At 42.5% G+C, this 20451-nt stretch overlaps 1 long non-coding RNA gene across 1 annotated transcript; it reads right to left on the bottom strand.

Annotated features, from left to right (window-relative positions):
* Nucleotides 1-7650: 7650 nt before the first annotated feature.
* Nucleotides 7651-13804, bottom strand: LOC309712193. The gene is made up of 2 exons (XR_014278202.1): nt 11883-13804; nt 7651-8808 (listed from the first exon to the last, which is right to left on the bottom strand). It is a non-coding gene; the product is annotated as an uncharacterized lncRNA (long non-coding RNA).
* Nucleotides 13805-20451: the final 6647 nt, after the last annotated feature.

Genomic DNA, 20451 nt, shown 5'->3' with positions numbered 1-20451 from the left:
AGGCGGAGGGTTACCCTGGTGCAGGTGTGCCGCGGTCAGTGGAAGAATCCGCGAGTTTCTCTGTGAGTTTCCCATTACGTCGTAGCTACTCGGTGCTTGTTGGAAGTTTAGGGGTTTTTTCGCTGTAAAAAGAAGTTTTCTTCCCACGCACAGCGGACACTAATGTTTTTGTCACTTTTTATGGAATCAAACTCAAAGTAAGGTCAGTACTTCCACGCTTTAAACGCTGCACGCTCATACTCTCTCTGCACTCCATATATGATCCATTGTTGATCTGCACACAGCTGTTGCCACGAACGTCGCACTCGCTTACGTCACTGTCGTGAGACATTCTCGCAAAAAAAAATCACGGTTTTAGTAACGCAGTAACGCAGCGTTCCTACGGGAAAGTAACGGTAATCTAATTACCGTTTTTGCAATAGTAATCCCTTACTTTACTCGTTACTTGAAAAAGTAATCGGATTACAGTAACGCCCATCTCTGCTCACAAACAGCCAGTGCAACAAAAACAGTGTTAGTGTTTCAAGAAGCATAAGCTACAACTAATAGGGAAGTTAAGGCAACACAAGATTAAAAGATGAACTACTAACATACAGAAATGGATAAAAACATTCTCACAGCAGAAAAGTCATTTCATCTGCAGTTTTTATCCCTTGCTGTACACTCCAAAAACTCAAAATCTTACCAAGTATATTTGTCTAATTTCTAGTTGAAATATCTCATCACACTTCGATCAGCTACAGCAGGGCTGCCCAATCCCAGTCCTCAAGAGCTACTATCCTGCAGCTTTTAGATGCATCCCTACTCCAACACAGCTGAATCAAGTGGTTTGATTACCTCTTCAGCATGCCATCATGTTTGGCAAAGGCCTGATAACAAGCCATTCATTTGATTCGGGTGTGTGGGAACAAGGATGCATCTAAGCTGCAGGACGGTAGCTCTCGAGGACCGGGATTGGGCACCCCTGAGCTACAGAGTAACATTCCAGTGAGATATAGGAACTTGTTTTTAGACAGTGAATCTTGGATCTGGGGAATTTTCACTTGTTCCATTGGCAGATTTTTCACTTATTTCAGGCAAAAATCTTGTATTAAGTGAAAAAATCTGCCAATGGAACAAGTGAAAGTTCTGCAGATCCAGGTCCTAGAAATGAGACAAATACACTTTTAAGAGTTCTTGCAGTGGAAAAGGCAGATCGGGTATTGTCGCCACCCTGCATGTTTGTAAATGCGATAACTCGAGAACAAAGTTTCAAATTCATGCCGTGGGTGAAAATCTGAATGCAATAATTTCAGGAAAAAGGTGGATTTTCATGTTGATGCTACAGGTCGGGGGTTGGGAACTCCAGGCCTCGGGGGCCGGTGTCCTGCAGGTTTTAGATCTCACCGTGGGTCAACACACCTGAATCAAATGATTAGTTCATTACCAGGCCTCTGGAGAACTTCATGACATGTTGAGGAGGTCATTTAGCCGTTTAAATCAGCTGTGTTGATTGCCAGCATTTTTAAATCTTTACCTTAAATTGTTTTTATACACAATGCTGTTTTTTTTTTTTTTACTTCACTGCTAAAGATATTTGTGGTGATGCACTTCTCCTGTTAATGTCACAGATCTCTCAAGTTCCAACATGTCACGGAATTACATCAGTGTTTTCAATCAAAGTACTTCATATACACATTTTTTAATATATATATATATATATTATCCCTGCGTACAGCACTTTGGCCGACACTTGATGTCTTTTAAATGTGCTATATAAATAAAGATAACTTGACATAATTACTCATCGGCCACTTTATTAGTTACACCTTGCAAATATAAGGTTAAACCCACTTTTTTTTTTTTTTTTTTTTTTTTTTTTGGCCTGTCCCGTTTGGCTCTTTTGCCATCAGAATTGTTGTCTAAAGGCAAAGAAAGATGCCCAACGGATTTACTTTACCGAACTGACCATCCCAGCCTTGCCGTAATGGTCCATTTGATTCACCTTTTATTGTTTATTTTATTTTCACTTACTGAATACGGGACAGACTTGACTGGGGGAAAGAAGGGGAGAAAGAAAGAGGGAAAGAGAAACAGCTGAGAAGAGGGACGGGGGAGAAGGGCAAAAGACAAAAACCAACAGAACGGGCAGAGAAAAAAAATGCATATATCAATCACCTGGATCACCTGCTGAGAAAGAAAAAAGAAAACAAGCAGAAGAGAACAAGAGTAATAGAATAAACAACATCACAATGATATATGGGAATATGACAGTAAATACTAAATATTAAACATTATTGTGCAGCACATAAGATCAACAGAACACAGTGTGCTTTGAGGTAGGAGCCAAAAAGGGTGTAGTTTGTGGGTGTGATCACCCGTGTGTACACCTGTGAGCATGGACGCGCTTGTTTTTTAAAAGGTTCCTTCATGTAATAATCTGCTAGAGGGTGTGGGGGGGCCACAGCCCCGTCCTCCAGGGCATGAAGCAGGTGTGGAGGAGATCAAAACTCCAGACATCCAGAGGCCCCCAGAACACAAGAGACCAAGGAAGACCAACAGAGGGGCAGCCGCGCCACTGTCCCAGAAAGAGCTGAGGAGAGTCCCAGATGAGGGCTCACTCAGCAGCCGCGGAGCAGAAGCCAGGGGGAGTTGCAGTGACGCGCCCGTGAGCTCCGCCGGCAGCCAGCTGCGCCTGAGTGACCGAGCCCCAGGCCGAGAGGCCGGGGGCACCCCACCTCCGAAGTGGCCCGAGCGAGCCCCAGGCTCCAGGCCCCGATAAGCGGCTGCCAAGGAGTGAGCCGGTGTGTACCTGGACGCCCACCCCCGGACACAAAGAACCACCAACGCACCGATGTCTGAGGGGGTCTGCCACTGGCAGGGGAAGTGGTGGTAGGGGGAGATAGGCCTCCATACCTTGGAGGGCCTGAGATGTCCCCAGAGAGGTGGCGCCTGACACCCAACCTGACATATAGACACAGACATACAGGCACACACAGATACAAACATCCATTCCCACCCTCATGCTCTCATATGCACTTACTCCACACTCAACCAACGTGGAGGTTAGACCCACTTTTGCCTCCAGGGCTGCCTCAATTCTTCATGGCATATATTCGGTTAGGTGCTCAAAGCATTCACAGGAGATTTTGCTCCATACTGACATCATAGCATCACACAGTTGCTGCAGATTTGTCAGCTGCACATCCAAATTTCCCCTTCAACCACATCCCAAACGTGCTGTACTGGACTGTGAATGTTGCTGGAGTACAGCATTTTTCCATCGCTCTATTGTCCAGTTTTGGTGAGTGCATGTGAAACAGTTGACAGGTGTGGCACCTGGCGTGGTCTTCTGATGCTGTAGACCATCTGTGTTCCATCTTCAGGTGCTCTTCTGCATGCCTTGTATTCTGGGTTTCCTGTCAGTTTAAAATACTCTGTCTGTTCTCCTGACGTCTGACATCAACGAGATAACTACCTTGATAACTAATAGACACCTTACATATATCCAGACCTGTTGTATTAACTACACATTCATCAGAAACATTAGATGAATGAGTGATGCACACAAAATCAAATTACTGTGTTTTATTTCTGTTCCTGGCACTGATTATTTCAGTGCTGACGCTGTCGTGAGGGAGTCGAGTGGCCATCACGAATAGTTAAATGACAATAAAGGTTTTGACCAGCAGGGGGAGTTTTTCAGTCTGCTCAAACAACCTTTCAGTCACTCTAAGCAAACTTTTATGTTTGTGGTTGTTTTTGTAAAAGCCACAGAATTGATACCTAGAATGTCTTCGTCCTGCTTTTGTGTAAAAACATCTATTATGACAGTTAACAGACTAATGTTTGCTTGGTTTGTTCTGTGAAGAGGTTTAAGCTTTATAAGCCTGGTTGATGCTCCTGAGGGAGAGTTCAAATTGCACTGTAGGATTAAAGTGCTGGCTAGTAGACTAAGAGCCACGGGCTTGGCTTTGGCTGTAAGTTTGCTTTTGTATAGTTTTCTTCTTTTGTCATTCATACCACCAACCTGAGCTGCCTTGTTATCTGCGCCTGTAAATAAACCGAGTGAAGAGAAGTCCGGCTTCCAAGTGTTCTTTCTCCACTGAGGCCCTCTTACAATAACCATGTGACTTGAATTTAAATGTTTATTTTCACACGCATTTTATTGCTTTGCTATGTTGAAATTTTGGTTGTATTTAATCATAGAAAGTATGGCCATTATTAAGGTGGCGTGTGATGAGGTAGTACTAACCCCTCAGAACATTCATAATCCGGACAGTAAAAAAATGTATGGTGGGTCTAAATGTCAGTAGACGAAGTAATAAAGTATAAAGCTAAACATCATAAACATCATAAAAGACACCTCACATCCTGGCCACTCCCTGTTCGAACTGTTGCCCTCAGGCAGACGGTACAGGGCAATCAGAGCAAGGACTAATAGACTCAAACACAGCTGTTATCCAACTGCAATAACACATCTGAATACTACAAAAAAATGTCCATCACGCCACTCTTGTGTTAATCTATGCACGGTCTGAAGCATGTGTGTGGGAATGTATGTGAATGTTTTACTGTTATATCTTATTAGTATTTTAAGTATTCTATCTATTTTATTTATTGAATTTTATTGTTTTATTTATATTTTGATATTGCTAGGGATGATGCAATGATCGGGGACCATTCTTAATTTCGTTGTTCTCATGACAATGACAATAAAGTTTCTGATTCTGATTCTGATTCTAATGGGGAGGTTAAGGTGATACAGAAGACCACAAAAAGCATAATCTTATCTGTAATATTTAATGCTTCAAAGCTGTCATTTATCCTAAATGTACTAATATTTTAATATCAATTACAACCACAGTGAACTAATGTAAAACAAAGGAGGCTGAGTAAGTTTTACAAGCACGTGAAATTTACTGTGTGCACTTTGGAACCTTTATTGTTAGCCTGATAACGGTTGTTGGCATCACCTCTGCACCTTTACGTCAGTAAAATGCTATTTAATAGCTGTGTGAGTTTTTTTTCTTTTAGAAATGTTTAAACTTTAAGATAAGATGTGCTTTTATATACAGCTTGAGTTTTAAAGCCTGTTCAAAAGGTTGCAGTGTGTGTGTGTTGTTGTGGGGTTGTGGTGGGGAATCCAAAGGGGAAAGATGCATGCTAGATTTGATCTGTATGACAGGTTTTTGAAGAGCACTTGATAAGTCGAAACTATGGAACACCAGGACTGCCATAATGAATTAATTAAATACACCATTAAATAATTAATTAAATGTGTCAATAATTAATTAAAATTGGAATTAATTAATTAAATAAATAGTTATGACACATGTAATTAATTAATTATTGACACATTTAATTAATTATTTATGTATTTCACATTTTAATTAATTATTGACACATTTAATTAATTAATTATTGACACATTTAATTAATTATTTATGTATTTCACATTTTAATTAATTATTGACACATTTAATTAATTATTGACACATTTAATTAATTATTTAATGATATATTTATTTATTTCATTTTGGCAGTCCTGGCGCCTGGCTCTCGTCATGAAATAATTTTATCTGTCAGCCTCACCCATCAAACTCAGGGGGCGGGGTTAACGCTGCCCATGCAGCTTCTCTAACATTTGATTGGTTGCCGTGCAAAGTAAGTCAAAACAGGTCGATCCTAGATAATCGATTGCTTGTGTAGACTTGGGGCAGCCAGTTATCCCAGAATGCAGATCAAATCACAGGCCGTTTTTCTGTCACCAGCTACACTTTTAACAGTGTTTTAGCCGCGAATGTCGGTATGTCTGGTCAGGTTGTCAACATAGAACATGTTTGCAAAAGTGCTCAGATGTTTTCAGAGATTTCACTAGCTCTGCTAACAGTTAGCATGCAGAGCGCACCGAGGGGGTACATTAACCGGTTTGTTTACATATTCCACTCTCCGTGTTCCACATGTTGCATTCGCAGATTCTCATTTTCACCGAACGATCGTCTCTTTCCGCCTGGTCTTGTGTCTCTGTGCTTCTGTAACATAAAGAACGAGCTGACATTTTTCTCACTAAACCAGCGATCAGCTCAGCAGACCCTCAGTTTACCTGCATGCATCCTCCTCCTCATCTGTCAGCTGTGAAGGAAATTGCCGTCCCGGGTTTCCTCCGTGGCGTGAGCGATAAGCAGAGTTCTGTCCTTTCCTTCTAAGATTCCTAATTATTTAAAGTAACACTCAGGTATGCCGTTCAGCTGGGTTAGTTACAGCGTCGGGAGCAGCTTGGGAGAACAAGGAAACACAGACTGCTTCAGGTTGCCTTCCCAAATCAACTCAAAGGTTTATTTGATACACAGCAGTTTATATAGAGGAAAAAAGGTTCGTGTGTCAGCTTTCCCAGTTCAAACCGGTACAGACTAAATAAGGAAACGTCTTCCTGCCTTCTGAGCAAAGTATCCCTTGTGTAGTTTATCAGTTCAGCTATAATTTATGATCATCCCAGCAAAATACACTCCTAGACATAAAATACAGAGTTCTTTCATTAGTGAATTCTGAAACAAACCACCTAGCCTTTAACGAGCCTTTTCCAGGAGATAAAGAAAAAGGGAGGATGGGAGTAAGGAAGTGGTCTCATCTCTGTGGTGTTTTCGACCTTGGGGGACCAGCTTGTGAGTCTTACACCTTAATTCTTGGGTCACAGAGAAAGAGAAAAACAACTAGTAGATGGGCCTTATTGAGTAACTCTTTTCTGTATAATATCACAATAAAACAATATCCTGTAAATGCTACTATGGTATCAAAATATCACAACAGTTCTCTCCTTTTATCATGAAATGATAACATAGTATAAAGACAGAATGTAATAACATAATATAAAGATAAATCATAAATGTGAAACAAATCATAAATGTAACTAGTCCTTTGAGGAAGCTTAATATCAAAATTTTAAAAAGAAGAAAAGAAAGAGAAGAAAACGTCATTCTTTTCTTAGACAATCGAGTAATTTACAATCTAATGCTCAATACATACATCAGGATCATCATTGATGACATCTGACACATAATCTGGGTCAATTTGTGCCAATTGCAAATACATTGAAGTAGCTGTACTAGTAGCTATACGGGTTATCATTGAACGTACACAGGATACCACACAACAGACAATAATCATCAAAAACATGCTGCAACGGTTACAAAGGCTACAATTAGTTCCTTCCATCTTCCAAACGTGTCCTGTAGCCACTTATGTAGCCACTGACCGTGACCTGTATTGGCAATTAGTTCTATCTGCAATGCTTCAAGTTTATTCATAGCTTGTGTGAATGAACCGTTAGGAGCGGTATTATTGGGAATGAAAGTACAGCATACATCAACGGTTACTAAACCACAGGTACCGGTCCAATTAACAGGTAAAGCTAATCTAAGGGTATTATTGCACAACCAATAAGCATGTGGGATTGGTCTGGTCAGGCGCGTGACCATGTGTGATTTAACTAACTCCCCCCAGTCAGTGTCATTTAATACACCGTCTGGGGGAACAATGATCGATTCTCTGCTCGAACTTGAACTGTGTGTGTGTTCCTCCAGATATGATAAAACTTCAGCCACAGAGACAGCTAGCCATGTCTCATTACAGCGTGCACCTGGGGAGTCAGAGAAGAATGTATAGTTATCCTTTGTATAATCTATGTGTGTGTCTGGGCCAGTTAACTTTAGTCTGCGCAGACATATCATACTAGTATTAAAATGGAGAGGGATCTGTCCTAAGGGCAGTGAGGGCTTTAACCTATTCTTAGGGCGTTTCATTGGGGCGCAGGTCCCTGCGGTGTCATCAGATAACTTCAATAATTCGCCCAATGGAGTCTCAGGGTTAGTTGGTGTGTGTGTGTGTCTAAGTAGGCAGTCGAGAGGGCTCAGAGTCAACTGTAAAGTGTCTTTAAAGAGAGCATTATCTCCGCCGATTTTCTCTAGTCCCTCAGTGAGGGGGAAACCGGATATGGGGTATCCTACTATTACCTGTTCTGGATTAGCCTTTGAACAGACATAACAGTTACTGTTTCCTAAATCACGAGCGGCTGTTCTGGCATTTTCATACCAGGCGTTAGCTCCTGCTCTAGAGGGCGCATAAAATGGTTTATTAGTGGCGTCTATGTTGCTATTTACTGATTTTAGGGAACGTGAGGAGTGCATTAAGTAGGTGTCTTGCAAAATGGAGCATGAGGTATAGTCAGCAAAATATGACCTGCAGAAATGTGAACATGGTTGCAGTTTACAATACAAAATAGCAAAGAGAAATCCTAAGGTTAATGCGATAGATATGATAAATAACCTAAATATATAAGAAAAACAGTTCTTCAGTCGTCTTCTGGCCTGGTCCCAGGTTCGAGAGACAGAGAATAAGCGTCGTATGATGACAATGGGCATTTCATTTTCTCCATGATCAGGATGGAATGAGTCTAGCTTTATCAGGTTAGACATCATGTGGTACTTTTGGCTTTCTGTTCCTGCTGGATGTTTGAGTACCTTGTTGTTGTTCTTTCAGACGTTGTGTGTTAATCAGTGATTGCGTGTGTATGTACATTGGATCCGGGCGCTGGCTCGCCTGAGATGTCGTCTGCTTGATCCGACGCCTGAGATGGTCCGATTGGGCTGGTCTTAACCCTGCTGGCATGAATCCACTGAGGTTGTCCGTCTGTGAGGATGCTGGTTCTTCGTCACTGCCAGTACAGTCTGGGGCTGGAACACGCGCGGCCTCCCAGAGTGTCCTTGGTTTTAGTGGCTTCTCCAACATGCATCTCCTTGTCTCCACTGGTGGAACTGTGGAGGGGAAAGGCTGAGAGAGACAAACTTTCTGATAGTTATTATTCAGTGTTTCTACCAGGTTGTGAACATCAGTGGACAATGCAATATACATCACCTTCTACTAGCGGTGCCCCTCTGGAAGCTGACCATGGTGTTGGAAATAGTCTTATTTCAAATGGAAATAATTTGGTTACTGCAGATTGAGTCATTCTAATCTCACACAGGACTTGAGTAAGTAATTTGACCCAGGTCATTAAAGTTTTAGCACACTTTTGAATTACTTCTAATGTGAATGAAGATCCTCTATCACTGTTAATCTGGTGAGGTATTCCGAATCTGGGTATTATTTCATTGCTCAACTTTTGACAGACTACTTCTGCAGTTTCTTTTGAGGTTGGATAAGCTTCTACTCATTTACTAAATTGATCCACTATTACCAGTAAGTACTTGATGCTTCCTTGCGCTGGCATATGTGTAAAATCAATTTGTAATGTATGAAATGGAAAATCTGGTTGTGGTAAATGCTGATGTTTTGCTTTTGAGCTACCTACATTAGTTCGTGCACATGTTAGACAGGTTGCTAATATGCTTTTTACTGCATGTGATGTTTTCTCAATTACAAATCTTGATTTTATTGCCCCTATTACCCCTCTTTGTCCGACATGACTCACACAGTGAAAATGTCGGGCAAGGACTGGCATCAGGGAATATGGGAGGGCAATCAAACCCTTAAGATTTTGTATAGGCCATCTCTGTCATCTAAGGTACAGTCATTATTCTCCCAATAGGTGTAATCACATGCAGAGGCTTGCTCTTGTATAAATTTTAAATCAACATTTGTGTCTAAATAGTCTGGGAGTGTAACAAGTGGCAGCTGTAGGGGCACAGATAATACTTCCTGCGGAGGTGGGAGCTGTGATGCAGCTGCAGCCTTGGCTGTCACGTCTGCTAAGGCATTACCTGTTGCTTCGTCTGTGTCAGCTGTACTGTGTCCTTTCGTTTTTACAACTGCAACGGCCGATGGTAGCTGTATAGCCTGAAAAAGTCTTTGAACAAAATCACAATTTAGCAATTTATTTTCCATCAGCAGATCTAAATCCTCTCTGTCTCCACAATGTGCCAAAGTCATGCACAACGCCAAATGCATAGCGGCTGTCTGCGTAAATTGTCACATGCTTATCCAAATGTAGCTCACAGGCGCGTATTAAAGCCATGAGCTCTGCTTTTTGTGCTGAGTGAAATGGTAATGAGTGAGCCTCTAGTATGATGTCAGGCACTGTTACCACTGAATAGCCACAAAGAAATGAGTTGTCACTCGGCCTTGAACAGGACCCGTCCACATAAACCGTGGCTGAGTCTGGGATAGGTGTTTGCTCTAAATCTGGACGTGGTGCTGTGGATTCCTGTATACGTGTCATGCAGTCATGATCGTCAAGCCTGTCTGAGCCATCCTGTCGGTCAGAAGAACACAGCATAGGATCAATAAATGTGCTGGCGAATTGGGTGTGCTGCTCGCTTTTATAGTGAGATTTGCATATGTTGTGTAGTTATGTTTGCTAGAATGGTCGTGACCTGGTGATTGGTGTGTAGAATAGTGTCATGTGAGAGTGTAAGCTTCTCGCAGTCCCTTATCATGATAGAGCAAGCTGCTACTGCCCTCAGGCAGGCCGGCATTCCTGAACAATTCAGGCAGCACCTTTGAGTGGCGGAGGTCAGCACTCCCTGTAATGCATTGAAAGAGGCAGTCATTTCTGTGGATCACAGTATTCGAGGAGGCTTGTCTTTTTTACAACAGTCACGCAGAATGTGGTCATGAAAAGAACAGTCTGGTATCCACTGTCTGCAATAGTTCACCATGCCTAAGAAGGACGACATTTCCTTCTGTGTAGTGGGACGAGGGACGGAGGTCACAGCTTTGACCCTGTCTGCAGTCATGGAACGTTTTCCGTGAGACAGTGTGAATCCCAAATATTGAACAGAAGTCTGACAGTACTGCATTTTCTTTGCAGATGCTTTGTGGCCAGTCTTTTGGAGGTGCTGGAGAAGCATGTGTGTAGCAGTTTGACATAGTTTTTCACTTTCAGCACAGAGGGGAGGTCATCCACATGTGGATCAGGGTGCAGCCCTGGAGGAGTGAAGCACCATTGAGAAAGCAGCAGAGCTGTCTATCATGCCTTGGGGCAAACGAGTCCAAGTGTACTGCTTATTTCTATGTGTGAATGCAAATAACGGCTGTGTGTCTTCATGCACAGGTACTGAAATCCACCACGGTAAAGTGTGTATGCAGTGCATGTCAATATGCTGTGAACATCTGAAACGAGAGGTGGCAGAGGAATGTTGACTGCATTAATTTGCCTTAAGTCTTGTATGAAACGCCATACGCCAGGTTTGTTAGGCTTTGGCACAGGATTGACAGGAGTGTGGGCTTTATTGCTCCTGTAGTCAATAAATCTCCTATCATGACATCTAGGGCTGCGGCTTTTTCGGCAGAAATGGGATGTTGCTTGACATATACTGGCTTGTTGTGTTTTAATAGGTGTACGTGATAAAGTCAATAAATCATATATCATTCTCACTTTTTGACCACAATGTCATATTCTGGTATTCAGCTGGCAATGTAACTGCAGAAATAGTACAGTGGATAGGATAGGTTAGATCTATGTGACGACATATTTCATAACCTATGTCTGAGTTATGTAACAAAATCACTGTTTGACCTTCACTTGTGTGAGCAGTTATCATGTTGTTGAACAGTGTGAGAGAAACAAAAGTGTGGCTCCCAGTCATGGGATTACCTGTTAGTGGCGTCTGTACACGTTTTTTTTTTTTGGCACAGTGTGTGACATAGAGTACCGGACAAAAAGGATGTTGAGTTCATTCTCTGCTGAGGGTCCAGCTGACACAGAGGATGTTCCTTCTCCATCATGTCGGTACATAGGGCAGAGAAAACATAAGCTGTTATCAGTGTCAGCAAACATTTCACCCTTTATGTTAAATTAAATACACAAATTCATTTTTGCTTTGGGTGTCTGCGGCTGCTGGAAAACTGAGCTAAATTTGCACCTGTGGGGCCATTATTGCATGCTTCCCTTTGTTGCCAGTTACCTTGTCTGGAAGAGCTCCGCTGACGCCTAGTGGCAGGAACTTGTACTGCGTTCTGTGGTCGAGGCGCGTGTGCCCTGTTGGTGGCTGCAAAGCGACATTCTCTGGACCAGTGTCCTACCATTCCACAGCAAAAACACACATCTCTACTTTTATCTTTCCGTCCTCTGAAACTTCCTTGCTGTGCTGGAGCGGGTAATCCTGCATACATTAGTTTCTCACTTTCCTCTGAGCCTTCTACATCAAAATTCAACTTTATCTTAACACTTTTAGCTTTCGTGGTAGTATCTGCACTGGCCTTCAGTTTTACTGACCTGTTTTCTGGCGGTAATCGTTCGGGATAGGGCTCCGGAAATAAATTAGAATGCATTGTACTTACAGTCCGTAAGTTGTAAACAAAGTCAGTCACATAAGCACTTCCGCATGTTCTGGATACGTGATCATGGACGTCTTCACCGATTCGCGGACGTAGGTTACACGTAACCGGAAATGGGAGTTGTACTGAGCCGTTATTTGAGACTTTATTTTGTATTTTATTAATTTTTGGTTTTACAGGTACTTTAGATTTTTTATCGGACCTGTCTGTGGTCTTTGAATTATTCTGACCCATGTTCAGTGATTTCCAGAGGGGTTTACACGCTAGGAGGATTTAGGTTAGTATTTTCGCTGCGGCACAGCTGAGGTCACTTTAAATTTATTGCTAGCAATTTTGTTTGGGTGAGCAACTCTCACTTAGCGAGCAACTTCTCGCTTAACAACAGGCAACTCCCTGTGTCTTTCTGCTTTTAATTTACTGCTTTTAACCCTTGAGACCCGTGTTTTTTTGTTTTTTTGTTTTTTGTTTTTTTTTTTTAAAAGAAAAATTAAACAATTAATTATTATTATTATTTTTTTTTTTTTACGTATAAATGTGTTGTGTCTTTCCACTTGATTATAACTGATTTATTTATAACATTTTATATAAAAGAAAAACGAGAAGCACATTAATTCATAGTAATTTAACATAAAATTGTTTGATAGTGTTAATTTGGAAAGCCACAACTCTAGCGGGTCCACCAACACCACACAAGGGTTAATTTACTTTATTCGGGGACTGAGGAAGTCGTCAGTGTATCTCTCTGGATCACTAAGTGAAACTTCGTCAGCATATCCCGTTTTTTTTATGGATCGATCACTGAGAGAGGTATAATACGGTCTTTATATAAATATGAAAGACGTGTATTTACCTTCTGTCAGCCATCCCACTTCTGACACCAAAATTGAAGGAAATTGCCGTCCCGGGTTTCCTCCGTGGCGTGAGCGATAAGCAGAGTTCTGTCCTTTCCTTCTAAGATTCCTAATTATTTAAAGTAACACTCAGGTATGCCGTTCAGCTGGGTTAGTTACAGCGCCGGGAGCAGCTTGGGAGAACAAGGAAACACAGACTGCTTCAGGTTGCCTTCCCAAATCAACTCAAAGGTTTATTTGATACACAGCAGTTTATATAGAGGAAAAAAGGTTCGTGTGTCAGCTTTCCCAGTTCAAACCGGTACAGACTAAATAAGGAAACGTCTTCCTGCCTTCTGAGCAAAGTATCCCTTGTGTAGTTTATCAGTTCAGCTATAATTTATGATCATCCCAGCAAAATACACTCCTAGACATAAAATACAGAGTTCTTTCATTAGTGAATTCTGAAACAAACCACCTAGCCTTTAACGAGCCTTTTCCAGGAGATAAAGAAAAAGGGAGGATGGGAGTAAGGAAGTGGTCTCATCTCTGTGGTGTTTTCGACCTTGGGGGACCAGCTTGTGAGTCTTACACCTTAATTCTTGGGTCACAGAGAAAGAGAAAAACAACTAGTAGATGGGCCTTATTGAGTAACTCTTTTCTGTATAATATCACAATAAAACAATATCCTGTAAATGCTACTATGGTATCAAAATATCACAACAAGCTGTTTAACACCTGCTGCTAATTCAAGAAACACGCCTAGTTACCTGGTGATAGTCACAGTTTAACTGCACAAGATAAGTAAATATAGTGTTTTCCCCGAGCGCAGAGCTGCTGGAGCTTGTTTCCTTACAGAGCACTTTATAGGCGAACAGCTTCATCAGCGGCTGATGTCCAATCACCAGCACACAGCTTTCAAACCTCAGCTGAGTTTTAGCTCTCAGTGGTTAAACGCTGGACTTCATTCACTCAGGTTCTGTCTGTCGGGTCACGTTTACTTCGCTGTTTTATTTACAACTGAGCAAATCGGTTTGGCTGAGGTTAAAGTTACGTTTCATAACTGCATAGTTTCACAGACGTTTAATGAACCACTGGCACATGTGTTAGACTGAACTATCATCTAAATATAATCTGTTTTTTAATAGTTATTCAACTGTATTCTAAGCACCAGCTGTCTGTTAGAATGTGATTTTTTTTCTCTCTCTGTTGGCAGAGGTATAAAAATGCGCAGGAAAATCTGACGTGCATGGCAAACTTCACCGACGATATTTAGGGAGGAATAAACACACATCAAACATAAATGAACCATTTGCCTGTCTCCATAATTGAGAGCATTTTCTCTTCTTATGTCAACACTCTCTCTCTCTCTCTCTCTCTCTCTTTTTTTTTTTTTTTTTTTGCTTTTTCGGTCATGTTATGTTTACCTGTCAAAGGCTTGTTACAAACTATGAAACACATTGTGCAGACTTCTGGATGTTAGAAGAAAACTAATACCGCTCATGAATGAGACTAAAGGCAGGAAGGTGTCCTTTAAAACTAAACATGTTAATAGGACCTCCCTATTTATATCATAGTTTATGATATAGCACGTGTATTTCAGTAATAGCCTGCTGAGGCCACTATACGTGCTGGCCTCATATCAAATGTGAAGGCAGACTGAGTCTATGTTTGACGTTTGTTTATATCTAATCTTCCTTTTCAAACATTTAAACAGCAGCGAGTCTGCAGCTGAGGGAATACAAATTCAAATTGTCGGAACAGGTTTGCTCGTTTCTTGGATTCATTTGGTGATTTATTAAATGTATAACTGTGTGGTGGGGCGTGGTCTGCGGTGCCGTGCAGGGAGGGCGGACGCACCTGCACGGCATCCTTAATCACGCCCGCCTAGTTAAAAACACGGGGACTGAAGGGTTTGGGGGTGTTGTGGTGTGGTGAGATGTAAATAAAGATGACTCTGAACGTTGCTCCGTGGTCCCGCCGTGTCTTATTCACGCCACATTGGTGCCGAAACCCAGGAGGCAGCACGGCGGGTCCATATCGGAGCCAGGGAATGGAGGAGCTGGCCCAGAGGGTGGCCGAAATGGCGGCCGCCCAGCGGGAGCAGGCGGCGGAGGTGCGTCGCCAGCAGGAAGAGCTGCAGGACCAGTCCGAGCGGCACCTGGAAAGGATTGGGGAGCTGGCGGCGCTGCTCTGGGCCTGGGCGCCACCCCCACAGGTGTGTCCCGAGGACAGTGAAGCGGTGGAGGAGCCGCGTGAGGCACCTCAGCAGCCGGAGGTGGCAGACGAGGCGCGCGGGGATCTGCGCCTGCCGGAGGAGGGGGAACAGCCAGGTGAAGGGCTGCTCCTGCCGGGAGTGGTGGATGAGCCGCTCCAACCGGAGGCGGCAGACGAGGTGCGCGAGGGTCTGCGCCGGTTGGAGAAAGAGGAGCTGCACGAGGGGCTGCTCGAGCCGGGAGTGGCGGCGGAGGGAGCAGTAGTGACGGAGGAGTCGCGCTATGGGCTGCTCCAGCAGGGAGCGACAGCGGTGACGGAGGGGCCGCGCAAGGAGCTGGAGGTCCCAGTGCCAGGGGAGCTTGCTCGAGTGGAACTGGCGAGCGAGGCGGGCGCCACGCTTGAGATCGCCGTGCTCGCCAGAACGGCCTCACCACCACCAGAGGCCTGTACACGCCACACCTCTGCCCAGCCACCTGTGAGCTGGGGCTCACGCTTGTGCCGGCCGCGCCGGGTGCACCTGTCACGTGTCCGACTTCCGAACCAGCTTTGCCTGCGCCGCTGGATTCGCGGGCGGCCGCCTGAACTCGCACCTCCCCGTCGCTTGGCCGGGGCCTGGGGGTGCCAGCTGTCCGGGCTGATTCCCTCTCCCACTGGCGGTGGGGGAGTAGGTTCGGCCGGATGGCTCCCCGGCCTCAATCGGGCGATGGGGGTATGTGGTGGGGCGTGGTCTGCGGTGCCGTGCAGGGAGGGCGGACGCACCTGCACGGCATCCTTAATCACGCCCGCCTAGTTAAAAACACGGGGACTGAGGGGTTTGGGGGTGTTGTGGTGTGGTGAGATGTAAATAAAGATGACTCTGAACGTTGCTCCGTGGTCCCGCCGTGTCTTATTCACGCCACAAACTGTTATTCTAATCTGCTGCTGAGTCTCTTACACTTTTCTTTATGCTGTATATTTTCACGTCTCTGGAATAGTTGGCAGTTAGATAGTCAGCTGGGAAACTTTGTGTTAACTCATGGAGCTGAGGATATCGTGGATATGCTGACCTCGCTGCGTGGTGTACAGAGCGAGGTCAGCATGATTAATATTCACAATAAAAATATTAGCCGAACATCATGAAGTCTGTATGTGTTTCATAGTGTCGAACAACCTTTGTACAGTTAAAGCCAGCAGTTACTACATGACGGAAACACCAACGTTATCTCTTTTATGTGTTTATACACAGGTCACGCTGATTACTGAACAAAAACCCAAAGATCAGATGTTAAACAGATTTATTTGCTCTCTCTCTTCCTTAAACATGTTTTTAATGTTAGTTATAATTCAGAATTGGCGACTGAAACACGTAGGACACATAAGAACATCAGGAAATAAAACACCGATAAATATAACCTCAGTAAAAGAAGTCAGCGGGGGTTACTACAGCTGTGTACCGGGGCCTGCGCTTTGTCGGTGGGATTGCTTGCGAGGCGAGCGGGTCTATCCCACGCTTTGCCGTGAGACTGGGCAGACATCTCCGACATCATCGAAGCACTTTTGCAAAGAGGCTGTATCTTGACAAACCGACCAGACACATGAAGATTAAACCACTACATTCTCGGCTAAAAAAATATTAAAACGGTATTTGGTAACACACAAACAGGGTTTTTCAAAGCTCAGTTCTGTTAGCTTCCACATGCCGGTTGTTGTGTGCTAGAAACAATGGCCACCAGGCCAAAGCAATGGTTTTGACTAGATCAGCGTTAACCCCGCCCCCTGAGTTTGATGGGTGAGGCTGACAGATAAAATTATTTCATGATGAGAGCCAGGCGTCAGGACTGCCAAAATGAAATAAATAAATATATCATTAAATAATTAATTAAATGTGTCAATAATTAATTAAATGTGTCAATAATTAATTAAAATGTGAAATACATAAATAATTAATTAAATATGTCAATAATTAATTAATTAAATGTGTCAATAATTAATTAAAACGTGAAATACATAAATAATTAATTAAATGTGTCAATAATTAATTAATTACATATATCATAACTATTTATTTAATTAATTAATTCCAATTTTAATTAATTATTGCCACATTTAATTAATTATTTAATGGTGTATTTAATTAATTCATTATGGCAGTCCTGGCGTTCCATAGAAACAATCCTTCTAGCCAATTTCTTCTTCTTTTGCCCCAACAATGAATAACAATTTTCATCCTTCTGTTTTTCAACCTCCACAAAAGCAAAGCTGATCGAGGTTTTAGGTCAAAAGAATTTCACAAATTCCATTTTACGAAATGTGGACAAAGAAGAAGAGAAGATCGTTATGCCAAAGTTATACCCAAACTCCGTCCTGTTTACCAAGTGGGGCGATGGCCTGACAGAACAAGAGCAGAAGGAAGCTGAAGGTCTGTTTCAAATATATGGATACAATGCCTTCCTGAGTAACCAGCTGCCACTTGGAAGGAAGCATCCAGATACCAGAGACAGCAGGTACATTTTATTAATGAGATCCGTGATCGGCTATTAGTGAGATTTATTTTTTATTTTGTTGCTGTAACTGTCAGTGTTGTCGCCCTTTGTCTTAGAAGTGCAAAGGTTTTCCTCACAGTACATACCAGCTCACAGATGTCTGGCACAGAAATATCCCAAAGACCTGCCGAGCATCAGTGTGATAAATGAAGTTCTGTCATTAGTATTTCTTTGCAACTAAAACTCTGTGCAAACAGTCTTGGTATCAAAATAAAGCTAACGCTTCAACAGAGGTGTAAATATTACAGCAGACGTTACTGTGTCAAAGTAACTGAGTCTGGAACATAGAAAAATACGAAGATTTTTTTTCATCGCCTATTTTTTTTGTATTTTTATCGCATGTAACCCCTTTGAAGATATGGTGCAGTACACAATAAATTTCAGAACAAACGTTCAACAAACGAACATTATCTGTGCAAAAATTGATGCTGCTGAAGTGAAACAGAGCAAAGTTACAGAGGTTTTAGTGAAGACATAGCCAGGTGTTTTGCAATTTGTCACAAATTTCTCACATTTTAGCAGAAATGATTTTAATAATACTTTCTATGGGATATTTTTGGAAGAATTACCCACGCACATGCATAATGGGCCTTGTGTGAAGGTAGAAAATGGTCTCTGGCATTTTAAATTAAGATGATCGTGCTGATGAGGCATTGGGCCCTTTTTATTGACGCAGAGGACCGAACATTGATGTCGATAAATAAAGAAAACTGGCTGAGATGGCGGCCATGGAACGTGAGCACGTGGCGGCCCAGTGTTATGGTACCTGGGTCTGGTGACACAGTGGTTTTGATTTTGTTTGTCTATATTCTGTGACTTAGTGTTTCTATTATTTAGTTTCTGTATTTCTAGCTCCCTTTAGTATCTCCTGATTTCCAATTGTAGGTTTTGTTTATATGCCTTCCCTGTCTCAGTGTTGTTCTGCACCTCTCAAGCAGGTAAAAGACAATAATTTTTCAAAGACCATCAATTCAGGTTTTGTTAATTGAGGTTCTCTCATCCCCGAGTCTGTTTGCTTGAACTGTTTTTCCTCAGACTGCTCGTCACGGTGGAAAAAATTTAAAACCTATCTTAGCTAAGCCTCGTCTAGTAAATTCAGAGACCGCTAAGACTGTCCTTTCACAACCTGTTAATTGTGGTGGAAAAGGTTTGAAAACAAGTCTGCCTATTTAGTTTATTTCTGTTTTCAGTTTAGTTATTTTCATGTTCAGGAACAAAGCTGTTGTGAGTGCATTTTTCGCCTTCTGGAGTCCGCACTTTGGATCCACCATTCCTGCCTGTCATACACAGCACTTGACACCCAGAGCGATCAACCGGACAAGCTGCAGGACCAGGCAGAGTGGCAGACGTAAGTGCTGAAGTGGCTCGTCAGGTCGCCACATCGCCTCCCTGCTCTCTGCTGGCGGTGGCAATGGACCAGATGAGGGAGGACAATGACCCTCAGGTTTTTCTGGAGGCACGCATTCTGACAAATGTGGTCCTGGAGCAGTTCATGGAGGGGCTGCCCTGAGGAAATAAAATCATACAATATTTTTTAGAAACTCAATCACTCAATCACATACCACATGAGTATATGATTCAATAAAAAGCAAACAAGTTTGACACTCCAGTTACGGAACGACCTTCTTAAGAGCCACTGTGTGGACCAAGGACCTGTTCCAGGAAATATCCACATCCTGCATGGATGCCACTTTCAACAACCACATGTAATGTAGAGTACCAAACTACCAGGATAGTAAATATGACTAAAAAATAATCTGAAATTATTACTTTTCCTTTTAACAGCACTGCTACTACAACACAGATGGTGAAATAATCATTGGGGGGATTACATCTCACAATTATAACAGTGATCGCTGCCTGGTTGATCCAGGCTCTGGAAGTTCTCCCGCCCTACAGGAGTGTCCACTGGCAAAAACGAATGAACTACACATGCACTGGGACTTCAAACAAGATCTTGGCCTAGACATATTGTTTTTAGAAACACTTGCTGTGCACTGTCTCATAACGTCTGTCAACCTGTGGCAGGGCCAAGCAATCATAGACAAAGCAACAAACAGATCCCTTGAAATCGCCCAGAGAGCAAACTTTTACTATAAACTCATCATTCAGCAGTGCAGTGGGCAGAGCTGGAGGATCGAGCATCTCATCACAAGTTTTTAGTGCCGTTTTTAACATGAACATCTGTTATAGTCAAGTGTGCTCAAGCTTGATCTTATGAACACTTTTCACAGATTAAAACAAAATAAAGATCAAAATTATTTCTAAATACCACTAATAATGTTTTAATTCCTACAGTACTCACTACAAATAACTGGGCTGCACATTTTCCACCTGTGAAGCATCTGCATGATTCCAGGAGTTTAAACAGTTCAGGCTGAATGACATAATCATGAACAAATAACTGAACATTTTGAAGAGATTTAAAAACAGTATATATTTTTTGTCCATTACATTGATGACTCTTTTATGACCAGTTTCAAGCTAATTTTAGGCTGTTCAGACATTTCAGTTTTGCTTTTCATCAGAGAAAATATGTGAGAGGTCACAGTCACTTTTTTGGGAGTGGAGGGATGTTGACGCCTCTGCTCAGCTAACGATTTTATGACATTCACATCAGGAGTTAC

Source organism: Aulonocara stuartgranti (genome assembly GCF_965226115.1).
Source record: "Aulonocara stuartgranti genome assembly, chromosome: 7".
NCBI classification, from domain to species: Eukaryota; Metazoa; Chordata; class Actinopteri; order Cichliformes; family Cichlidae; genus Aulonocara; species Aulonocara stuartgranti.
The sequence above is the reverse complement of the archived record's forward strand: the minus strand, read 5'-3'. Positions and strand labels throughout refer to the sequence as shown.